Consider the following 12,227-nt stretch of genomic DNA (forward strand, 5'->3'; position numbering starts at 1 on the left):
AATAACGTAGCAACTAGCAAATACTGGTCTGACCTTTTATTGCTACAGTAATCATTTCACAGATAATCCTCACTTGGTAGTGGCATCTTGAACTCTTCTGGGCCTTGGGAAGTCATTACCATAAAGGCAGCCCTATTTATATCTTGAAAGCTTGAAACAATCAAAGGTTCTCCACTATATTATGAACACCCTTTTCTCCTAGAAGTTTTGGCTGCAATAGATAGGTGTCTTCATACCTATGTGCCACACACAGAGTCCTCATGCCCACCTCGTCCTGTACTGAGAGCCCACAAGCTCTCAGCAGCATCAAATACAAAGTTCATTCACTTTGTATTTGAGGAGCTGTGGGGCAAGAGGGAGCCAAAGAAGAGAGAGAGAAAAGAGAGGGTGTGCATCTGCTGAGATGAGCCACCCAGCCTCCCCTCGGTCATACCCACAGGCTAGTGCATCATACCTTTACCAGCAGTGCTGGCCCCAAGCATATGGACCTTGTAAGTTTCTGGACTCAAACAAGCAGAATGCCTCTGTGGATTTGTATTGCATTACGTTTTAATTTAAGATGACTTTGGCCCTGGCTGGTGTGGCTCAGTGGATTGAGCACCAGCCTGTAAACCAAAAGGTCATTGGTTGGATTCCCAGTCGGCACGTGCCTGGGTTGCAGTCCCAGTCCCCGGTTGGAGGTGCTCAAGAGGCAACCACACATTATGTTTCTCTCCCTCTCTCCTTCTCTTCCCTTCTCTCTAAATATAAACAAAATCTTTAAAAAAAAAAAGACAACTTTGGAGTGCTGGGTTCAAGTGTACGGGGGCTGGAAAATGTGCTTCAGAGGACCAGAATTCCAAGATCAGAATAGAGGCCAACTTGATGCTCTAGAAGTCTCCAGACTAAGGTTGCCTCCCAGGCCAAGGAAAATGCTGCCTGACCATCTGGCCCTTACAGTGAACTCGTCGTGAGCCCTGTAGTGCTTTCCTGGGCACAGGTAAAAATGCTTAATAGGATCCTGATTCAGTGAGGCAAGGCTCCCAGAATCCTAGGAATTACCAAGTCCTCGTTCATTTTTGGCCCAGATACCCAAAAGGTGATATATTTCAAGAAGTCAATGTTTGTACTAACCACACCTAAATGACCCAAGGGAAAAAAATTAAATCCTATAAGAAATGGAAAATTAAGTGGGATTTAGTCTTTCAAACCTCACCACAACACTAGGAAATGGTACTATTGTTATCACTCCTGTGTTACAGATGAAGAACATGAGGAACAGGGAGGCAAAGTAACTTGTCAGGGCCACAGAGCAATTAGTAAGTAGTGACACTGAGATTTGAACCCTGGCTCTAGAGGTCGTCATGCTCTCATATTACCTCTTTTTTTCTATTATCTGATTTATTTATTTTTTCCCATCATATTACCTATTAATCACTGTTATGATTTGTTTTGAGATCAAATCAGTCCCAAGAGCAAAAAAGGATGATGAAAATAAAACATTAATAGAAATGGCACTGCCTGGTTAACACTGCCTTGCAAGCTGCCTGCTCAGCCTATAAATTCAAAGACAAGATTATTCACTTAATTATTATTCACTTCTCTTGTCTGAACTTCCTCTCTACTTTGTTATACCTCTATTAGATATTTATCACATTTTACTTTATGTGTCAACCAGGTGATATACGAATAACATAACCATGAAGCATTCACTCTTGCTTATGGTTAGCACTCCTTCAGTACTAAATCAATGCTCTTGACTAGGATTCAAAAACTGACAGAAACTGATTTTCAGGACGACATACAGGGATGGGCAAAAGCAGGTTTAAGGACCCACTTTCATCAGTCGTTGGTTAAATTACCAGCCATCATTACCTAAAAGATAAGTCATAAGGATATGAAATAATAATAACTATAAGAAGACAAATAACACAGATAATACATTAATTAATAAATAGTAATATGAGAATAAACTGTTTCGTGTACTCACAACTGTAAATCTACTTTTGCTCACCTCTGTATATTTCGTTTATTCATTATAAGTAAAATCTAGATTTGTAAGTTAATTCCAAGACCCTGTTATTACTCATGATGCTAACATAATTCAAAAGCATTTTATATTCTAAATGGGCATCCTTTCAGATACTACTTAAGTTGGATATTAAAACCATTACACGTGTGGTTGCATCTCAGCAACCTTCCTAGAGATGCGTTTCAGAAACTGTGCTTGGCAGCAGAAACAGGCAGAAATCAGGTAAGTCCCTCCCTTCCATAATCCTTGGGGTTAATCACGAATTCCTGTTCTCCTCCTCTATGACTATACTTAACAACTCCTTTGAAGTCAGGCAGGGCCATCTGATTTGCTTTGGCCAATGAAATGTGAGGGGTTGGGGCAATACATATGAAAATGAAGGCTCCCACTGAATATGGTGAACAGAGACTTTTATTGACCACAGTGGTTATGTAACATAAGTGAGAAAAATCCTTTCTTATGTTACTCTACTGAAGGTTGGGAGTTTGTTATTGCGACGCCGCCTAACCTGATCAATACACTCCAGTGGCCCCAAACCACTCCCTTCTAGTTACTTTTCACCTTCCTTGATTTTGTGTTGGCAGTGCAAGTACCCCTCCTTCACCATCTGCACCTGAGCTCTGCCATGGAAAGCCCTCTGAGAAGGGGGTGCTCCTCAACGAAACTCTAGTCACAGTCCACTGAGCTCTTTTTCAACTGGATCCCGTACGCGGGCAGGTCCTCAAGAGCCCAGTTTTAGCAAGAGTCCTGCTAAGTCAGTTTAGCCAGAATCCCTCACCATTAATATCTGATCACTGACATCTAATCAATACCTGATTGGGTTCCTCACCCCCCACCGTCTCCCAAGTGATATGATATCTGATCACCCTGAATGCTGTTAAATGGGCTTTGCCTTCATCTTTCCCCTTAATCCTGATGTTTCCTCTTAGTAATTTTCCACCCACTGGCTGCTATCTTGCTCCTTGGTTATAAATTCCCACTATTCTTTGTTGTATTCGGAGCGGAGTCTGATCTCTTTCTCCTACTGCAAACCCCCACTACAGTGGTCAGACATCTATCACAATGGTCCCCTGAATAAAACCTGCCTTCTCATTTCTTTAACAAGTGTCAGAAATAACGTTTCCTTTAACAGGTATAAGGACTAAGGCAGCACTAAGTGTCATTGTTAACCAAACAGTCACCAGAGTAGTGTCCTAGTTAAAGCAACTTTCATTTTGAATTTTCCCTCAGGGAGCTTAGAAACTCCCTGTGGTCTACCTTCCCTGGGTTTGGGAAGGTTTGGGGGGTGAGGGGGTGGGCGGTTGACAATGTCAAGGGTGAAGTTTCCAATACCCTGGCTCATCCCTAAAAGCAGTCCTGCCCAACTGACTGAGGGAAATGGCTCTGTTTGGGCAGAATATACTAGAAAAAGGGAACGTTTGAAGGCAGTCTCAACTCTCCACCGGACCACTGTTTTGTAAACCGGCTTTTCTATCTACTTTGAAATCTACAGCCTTTGGGCCTTGAATTTTAAGAACTCACATTTCTTTATTTAAAAAACAAGGGGTTCTCAAGACAGAATACAGTTCTCCCTCACTGCCCCCCGCCCCCACCCACCCCATCATAAAGCTTATGGCAAAAGGTATGGGATTTCATTTTTGCTGTTATGCCAATTGCTTTTTAGCAGCATTTGAAAATATTAAAAAGCTTAAAAGAGGAAGCAAGAAAATCTGTATTCAAAAACCCCAAAGCTGGCCTTTACAATGTCCCTGGGTGGTCCATATTTGCATTGGTAGATTTAGTTTGGCATTTTAACTTATGTAAATAGATTCTCACTTTCCTCTGAGCCTGAAAGCATTCAAAGGCCGAAGATCCTCTTTCCAAATCAGTGGTAACCTATACCTTCTGAAAGTGAACAAAGTCACACTTTTCAAGGAAACAGGCAGAGACGGTTTTTGTTATTCTTTCTTTCACAAAATACACACCAATTCCCACAACCCCTTGCTATTTTTATCCTAATGGGGTGGATGGTGAAACAGGAGACACCCCATCATTTTAAAAGCGGACGCTGTCAAAACACAGAGTCCCCACAGGGCCTGCTTACCTTTTCACCCACCCAAACCCACCAACTACTGAAATTCCATGAGCTGATTCTGAGACAGAATCTCATGTCATTCCCTATACAAGGTCTCGCTGTAACACTCAACAACTTGAAAAATGGCTAAAGGCTTCCATATGTGCGGTATGGGATCTAACTACTTTCAAAAGGAGAGGACTTCGTTCCATTTCAATTACTAAAATCTTCAGCTTGTCAAACAAAGAAATGGGTACTATTTCAGGTTAGAGTAGAAAAATCTGCATTCTAAAAGGGAAATTGACCGTAGGCAAAGAATATAAAATATTGTGTCATTATTTATCCATTAGCACTATTTAAAACATACACGTTGCTCTTGGCTTCACTCTAGACATTAGTATAAAATAGAAATCTGACAAATGAATCAAAATTTCCCCTCTTCCCACCAGAAAGGAACCAAAGTACAGTACTGCTCAGAGGAGACTGTCAGATCAAAGCCAGATCAGGAGAATTTGCCCCGGGGGTTCATAAAGGAAAACACAAGACTCAAACCATCCAGCCTGTCACTTCTAGAATGAAAGGTTGTCCTCCTCAAGACTCCCCCACCCCCAGCAGAAATGCTCCAAGTGATCCTGATTCAGGAAGGCAAGGCTTCCAGAATTCTAGGCATTACCAAGCATACATTCAGATTGGGCCCAGACGTGTAGTGGGGCCTACATTTCAGGACACGAATGCTTTTATTAAACACATTAAAATGGTCCAAAGGGAAAGAATTAAATCTTATAATAAAAGGAAAATTAAGTGGACCCTATTCTGGCTAATATTTCAAGTCAACAAAGCTTGCTGAGCATTTACCCCATGTAAGACCCCCTGCTAGAAAATACAGGCTCTCTCTCAGGCACCCCAGAGTATAGACAGGGAAGGAGCCCTTCATTTTTAAATACCAAAGTTTACAATATTCTGGAAATCACTTGCATTGTGGTTCTTCAAATGTATGATGAAAACTATTAAATGCTAACCTACAACATGAGGGTGAGGAGACAGAAGAATTTTTTTTTTATGACAGCATGGTACTGGCATAAAAATGGATACACAGATTAATGGAATAGAATAGAAAGCCGAGAAATAAACCCACACCTTTACTGGGGTAAGACAGTCTCTTCAATAAACGGTACTGGAAAAATGAGACAGATACCAGTGGGGGGAGAAAAAAAGAAAAAGAAAGCAAAACCATGTTCTGCCACCATATACAAAAATAAACTCAAAATGGATTTAAAAACTTAAATGTAAGACCTGAAACCATAAAACTCCTAGAAGAATACATAGCTAATAACTTAGACATTGCTCTTAGCAATATCCTTTTGGATCTGTCTCCTTGGGCAAGGGAAACAAATGAAAAAAAAAGGAAACAAATGGAACTACATCAAACTAAAAAGTTTTTGTACACTAAAAGAAACCATCCACAAAATGAAAAGACAACCTACTGAACAGGAGAAAATATTTGCTAATAATACACCTGGGAAGCCATCAATTCCAAAATATAGAAGGAACTAAATACAGCTTAATACTAAAAAAAAAAAACCCCAAACAATCCAATTTTAAAATTGACAGAGAACCCAAATAGACATTTCTCCGGAAAGGACATACAGATGGCCAACAGACATTTGAAAAGATGCTCAACATCACTAATCATCAGAGAAACGCAAATGTAAACCACAATGAGATACCAACTCACACTTGTCAGAATGGCTATTATTAATAAATGAACAAATAAATAAGTGCTGGCAAGGATGAGAAGAAAAGAGAAACCCATGCATTGTTGACGGGAATACATATTGGTGCAGCAACTATGGAAAATAGTATGGAGAATCCTCAAAAAAATTAAAATAGAGCTGCCATACAATTCTACTCTTGGCATTTATCCAAAGAAAACAAAAACACTGTTTCAAAAAGATATATGCACCTGCTATTTTCATTGAAGCATTACTCATAATAGCCAAGAAAGATATGGAAGCAACCTAGTTGTCCATCCATAGATGAATGGATTTGAAAAATGTGGTATGTTTAAGTGTATACAATGGAAAGTTACTCAGCAATAAAAAGAATGAAATTTTACTCTATGCAACAACATAGATGGACCTAGAGGATATTACACTAAGTGTAATAAGTCATACAGAGAAAGACAAATACCGTATGATTTCCCTTATATGTGTAATCTCATAAAAATCAAACAAACTGAAAAGAATAAACAAAACATAACAGAAACAATCCCACAGAAAGAACAACTTGGTGGTTGCCAAAGGGGCAGGCGTAGGGAAATAGAAATAATAAACAATGAATGAATGAATGAATGAATGAATGCTTTAGAAGTTATAGGAGAGAAATGCTGTTGAAGCGTAATGAAGCACACTGCTATCTGTTTCTAGGCAGATCTGTTGATCAAATGCAATCATCTTTTCCAGTGCCTGAGGCTCATTTTTATTATAAAGAATGCCCTTGACTCTAACATTAATTTCTTCTCTGTGTGCTTGCCTCACCGATGGCATTAGCTGGTCTGTATCCCCAAATAAAACAGTGGGTCATTCTATAAAATTATAGCAAGAATATGAGGGAAGCATAAAAATGTTAGGGATTAAGTAACATTTTGGAAGCAAAAGCAGCAGCTCGTAAGGATCTCAGGATTGATATCATCCAAAAGCTAAAAGGCATGTAAGTCATCAGTGAAACAGAGGTCCTCCCAGGATTGCCTACCTAGTTCGTGTTTCGCATCACAGCGCAGCCACTGTAACAGGTAAGCCCAGAGGACTGAGCCGCTTTGAATGCAGCTTTGAAGTAAATTCATCTTCGCAATGAATCAAGTCTTGACTTGCAGCCACACTTGCAAAATCAACTCTCTGGGCCGTCTTAGTTGTGGACTGCTATGCACTTGGTGCTCAGCAAGATACCTGGCGACCCTTGAGAATCACATGTGTGGGGCTTCAGCACACCTCCAGGGAAGTAGGGCTTGCCTATCCTCTGCCACCCAGAGAGATGTCTAATTTTCTTGTTCCCCTTTGATAACACATTTAGACTCTTCCTATCAATGCGTGAGCATGTTCCAAAAGGACTCTCCGTCCTGTCACAATAAAAAGTTACGCTAAACAGTACTTTTTGGCCTCCCACATAGAGAAACAATGAGATAGGATGGGAAGAAAATAAACAGACTATGGAATTTGAAATTCAGCTCTTCCACTAACTGGCCTCATATGGCCTTGACCAAGTGGCTTAATGTTTCCGAGGATCAGACTCATTGTTTATCAAGAGAAGATAAAAATGTCAGCCTTACGGGGGTATTGGGATGACTTGATGAACCATGAATATGAACAGGGTAAGTGCCAAATGGACGGCGAGCAGTGCTAGCGCTGCCCGCCGCCCCTGCAGCCCCCTGGCAGCCACGTGCCTTAGTGTGTGCTGTCCCTACACCTGGGCACCTCTAATACACCTTGGCCCTGAAGTGCCAAAAATGTCCTATGGCCAAAAATAATTTTTCTTGGCTGACTCTGGCTGCACAGAAATGCCTTGTTCCTCCCCTTTTTCCTAAACAGTGTACTTGAACCAATTGGTTCTTAATCTCTATTTAGTCACCAATGGCCTATTTTTCCCTAGAAAATGTCATTTACACACAAATGAATAAAATTTTGCATTGATTTTATTGGGTTCAATAACCACCTCAAAACGATCATGTGCCTGTCCTTCACGGTGCCTCTGACTCCTGTTTAAGAAGCCTCCTCCAATCAGAAACCCAGGAGACGCTTCTCGAAGATGTGTCTCCTCAGGGCTGGCGTCTGGGTGGCCCTGTCTATTACAATGCAAGCCTCCGGTGCCAGACTTCTGCAGAGAGCAAGCAGAGGGAATGAGTCCAGGAGATGCATGAAAAGATCCCAGTCAAGAAGAATAATTTGTACATGGACCCGGGCAAAGAATTTTTACAAATTTCAAATAAATGAAATAAGAGTCAAAGTAATTTTGGTTACTTCTCAAAGAAGTCAACCCCAGAAGTTCCCTATTTCAGCTAAGTTCCCAAATGAAGATTTTTTTTTTTTTACTAGAACAAAGGTTTCTAGTAAAAAGGATCCTGCGATCAAGGGAACAACTATTTACCTGGCATGTGAGAGCCACTAAGTACTATGGGAAATTAGCTGGTTTTATTAGGAGATAGAACCAAGGCAATTTTGATTTCAAAAGAGCTATCGTCCTACTTTGGGTTTGCCTTATCACCCACAGCTACCAATAAGCTGAAAAAAAAAATAGTATGGCTACACTCTAGGCCTCAAGGAAATAATAATGGTTCACAGGGAAATTGAGCAGCAAACTTGAAAAAAACAGACAAGCTTGGTATTTTTGTTTCTCACAGAGAACACTGGCTAAACTGGATGAGCTCTGGTTTTAGAGTCAGATATGATTTGATTCTTACCTCTGCTACTTATTAACTATAACCTTGAGTATGTCACTTAGCTCAGCTTTATCATCTGTAAAATATGGATAATAATGTCTATGTCATAGGATTAATATAAGGAATAAAATGAGATACCATAAGAAAAGAGGCTAGTATTCAATACAAGAAAATTAACCAATATAATCGTTCTGTAATATGGAAGAGTAGAGTCAGACCGGCTGGGTTCAAATCCTTGCTCTAATTCTTATTAGCTAAACAATTTTAGAAAGTTACTTGGCCTCTTTGTGTCTTCGTTTCCTCACCTGTCAAATAGTATTACAAATAATGTAATACCTAAGGTTTTGGTGGGGATTAAATAAGTTAATGCATGGGAAAGTAATTTAAAATGTAATGCCTGGTCAAATGCTCAATACATTTCAGAGAATGCATTGCTAATGCAATATGTTTAGTAAATGTGGTGTAATACAATTACTAAATATACTGAATAATGGTAAAGCACTCAATATATTACCAACCTTTGTTGTACTTAGTGGAACAAACTGTCAGGAGAAAAAAGTGGTGAGGAAATATACTGTGCTCTTTTCAAGTGATGCTAGATTAAGTGACGGAAAGAAACAGGGTGACAAGGGAGAATGAATGGCTCTTTTAGGCAACTAACTGTGGGCGAAGGCCGTGCACAGAGCCTTTGCTTGCAGGCATGGCTGGGCTTCAAGACTTGGCCTGTATTTCACAAAACTGGTTTACAGGGCTATACTGAGTATGGACAGAGAGCCCCAGGATGCATCCCCAAGAATTAGTTAACTCAGCACTAGAGTTAAGGGATAAGCTTATTTACTAAATGCAGACTTAGGAGAGCTCTTGGGGAAGTAGAAAGGTAGGGAAGAAAGTGAACAGGGCCCCCTCTTAGACATAAAACAAGCGAACAGAAATGCCGTGACTTCCTCTTACCATCTCAGAAGTTAGTCAGAAACTAGAGACCAGGAACCACCCCTGTGAGATCTCTGCCCCATTGTCCCATGAGTTGAGTATTTTTTTTCCCTGCCTGTACCTTTCGTGGTGGTTATACGTAAGGGCGCAGACCTTTAACAGCGCTTTGGATCAAGTTCTCTTGTAGGAGAGGACAGGCTGGGTGTGGGGAGGGGCAGAGCCATCCCTTTCCAGGGCACCCTGCAGCAGAGGCTGCAGCACCCTGCTCTCAGGGAATGAGTCCAGGAGGAAGCAGGTGAATCCAGGCCTGAGACCAGACACAACGAAGAAAAAAAATGTTCCGGCCCTAGAGCTGGGCCAAGAGCTAAACAGCCTGGGAAAAGCCCGCACTGGGCCCCCAACCATTGTACAAACATCCCAGCGGTGCTGCTAGAAGATTTTTAAGAGAAATGGCTCTTGGAGCACCGGGTCCTTAGACCTTAAGAAATATTATAGAGTTGGTGCCCATGAAGAGAACATTTGATAACTTAGTGGAAAGAGTGTCAGATTTTATTTTATTGAGAAATATGGTCAGAAGAACAGAGTTTAGACTCTTTTTTTTTTCTATACCAAAACTTTCAGAGAAATTTTGGCATATTAAATAATCAGAGAAAGTATTAATCACATTCCCACTGATACGGTTAGGCTGCAACTTGCACTGAATGATCCATTTCAAATTTACTAACGCTCATCAACATCTTTATAATTTCCACAATGAAACTATGTATCTAGACAATCACCCATATCTATGCTAACATTAGCCCTATGATGTCTTCTGCAGTTACCATGCTTTACTGTTAGCTACACTTTCTGCTAACCGGAATATTTGGATTTTTCACAACCCTGAACTACGGTAAGTCTAGAATGCCTACTTGAAAGGCATTCCAAGCAAGAAAATGGCTGGCTACTTTTTCCTGCCCCTTACCTAGATGCAGTAGAGGCCAGGATAACGACTGTATTCCATCTTCTGCTTTCCTGTCGAGTCTCTGATGTCCTAAGTGATTTCCTGTCTGGATCCTGGGTTCCTGCTCACCCTATTAGCGAGGTACCAGTCATGAGACTCCGGCACTCTCGGTTGCCATCGGTGCTGCCAGGATCACTGCCCTTAACGATGACGACGCACAGATTTACAAGGCCAGAGCGATTCGGGAGTGGGAGTGGGGGAAGGAGAGCCACGCGGCCGGGAAGGTGTTTACGAAAACACATCCCCCCCCCACACACACTTTTTTGCAGCAGTGAAAGAAACTGGCATCTTCCTGCGTAAGTGTTAATTAATGCCCTGCTGGAAGTGCATTCGCTCCCTCCGACTTGGCGGGTAGCAACAGCATCTAAGAGCTTTGCAGACAGCTGAAAATGTAATCAAACAGCATATTTTCCCCTTCCTCTGGTGCTCCCCCTCCCCCGGGGGCCGCCAGATTGCGGCTCAGAAGGGGTGCGGGTTTCACTGCCCCTGGCCTTCCGCTCCCTAAGAAGAGACCGCAGCACGGCGCGCGCTCGGACGCCCCTCCCAGCCCACAAGGTGGGCGACAAGGTGAGACAGCATGACCCCTCCTCTTCTGCACTCACCTCTCAGCTTTGCTAGGGGAGCTGCAGCAGGGGCTGCCGCTGGGGGGCTCTGGCCGCCTTACCTTAGAGAGCGGCGGAACACGCAGGAGTCAGGGGCGGGGGCCGAGGCCAGAGTCCGGCTGCGCTGCAGGGGCCGCACTACTGCCTCGCTCCCAGCTCAGACGACACCGGGGAGGCAAAGGTTAAGGAGGGGAGCCGAGGTGGCGGCTGCGGTCGGGTGCGACACCCACCTCCTGTGTACCTGGACGCGCTCCGCGGTGGCACTAGTCTCCGCGAGCGCGGTGGCGACTCCCGGGCGGCGGCGGCGCTCGAGCGGCTCCCGAGGGTGGCGGGTGCGGCGCGCGCAGGATGTGCTGTCTCACGCTGCGCCCGCCGCTCGGCTGGAGCTCCTCTGGGAGCCAGCACATCCTCTCTCTCCCGGAGCCTGACACTGACAGCTCCCGGAGCACCCAGTCTGCGGGGCTCGCCCCGCCCCCGGCCCACGCCCTCCACGCCCCGGGCCCCTTCTGCAGGAGCGGCACTCCGCTCCCCTTCTCCCCCCACCCGGTCTCTCCAGCAGGGAGTGGAACCCGCCGGGAGGCTGGTGGCGAGCAGGGGACCTGAGGAGGTCAATCCCTCTGTTCCTGTGCAATCAGAAGGGCTCATCGAAGTTGCTGCAGACAGAAGAGCTTCAGTGTTTTGGGAGCTCCTGCTCCCAACGTGACAACATGGAACAACTTTCACTCCCATACAGCTACTTTAAGGTCATTGAAATAGAAATAGAAAGCTCAGACACATCTGCTACCCACAAACACTTACAGTCGACATGTGGGGTCATTGCACACATTATAATGAAAGTTAGCAGAGGGCAAGGACTGTATCTTATTCATTGCTGTAGCCCCAATACCTGATTTATCCCTATTTTTTTTCCAGAAGAAAAAAAATACATAGCTTGCTTCCACTACTTTGCTTCTTGGAATCCTGGGTTTTAAAAACCTGGGTAACTATTCCTTGGACTTCGCCAAAGCTTATGTTAACGGCTAAGTTTTAAGACTCAGAAATGGAGTTTGAGATTCTAATCAGTGCAGGTTTGGCACCATTTTATAGGTAAGCTTTTCATTGTGTTCCTTGAATATCAGTGATAAAGACTAACTAGAACTTTAAAGGAACATAATCAGCTGGCATTAGGGTGGCCGGTGACAGGCTGTGAAAGAATT

The 12,227-nt window shown here is 43.1% G+C and overlaps 1 protein-coding gene across 5 annotated transcripts in view; it reads right to left on the reverse strand.

The window, feature by feature from the left end:
* Positions 1 to 11,383, reverse strand: part of DYNC1I1 (dynein cytoplasmic 1 intermediate chain 1) — a 297,318-nt gene extending 285,935 nt beyond the window's left edge. The window contains exons 1-2 of one of the 5 annotated variants that reach the window (XM_054564270.1): positions 11,094 to 11,332; positions 7,773 to 7,934 (exon numbers count right to left, since the gene is read on the reverse strand). The gene's annotated coding sequence lies outside the window, so the exon portion shown is untranslated. Of the gene's footprint in view, positions 1 to 7,772; positions 7,935 to 10,390; positions 10,575 to 11,093 lie in introns of those variants that run through there. The other 4 variants (XM_054564273.1, XM_054564271.1, XM_054564269.1 and 1 more) reach the window with 4 other exon arrangements.
* Positions 11,384 to 12,227: the final 844 nt, after the last annotated feature.

Source organism: Pteronotus mesoamericanus, unplaced genomic scaffold (genome assembly GCF_021234165.1).
Source record: "Pteronotus mesoamericanus isolate MK-2021 breed Mesoamerican mustached bat unplaced genomic scaffold, CSHL_Meso_final scaffold_85, whole genome shotgun sequence".
Classification (NCBI taxonomy): domain Eukaryota; kingdom Metazoa; phylum Chordata; class Mammalia; order Chiroptera; family Mormoopidae; genus Pteronotus; species Pteronotus mesoamericanus.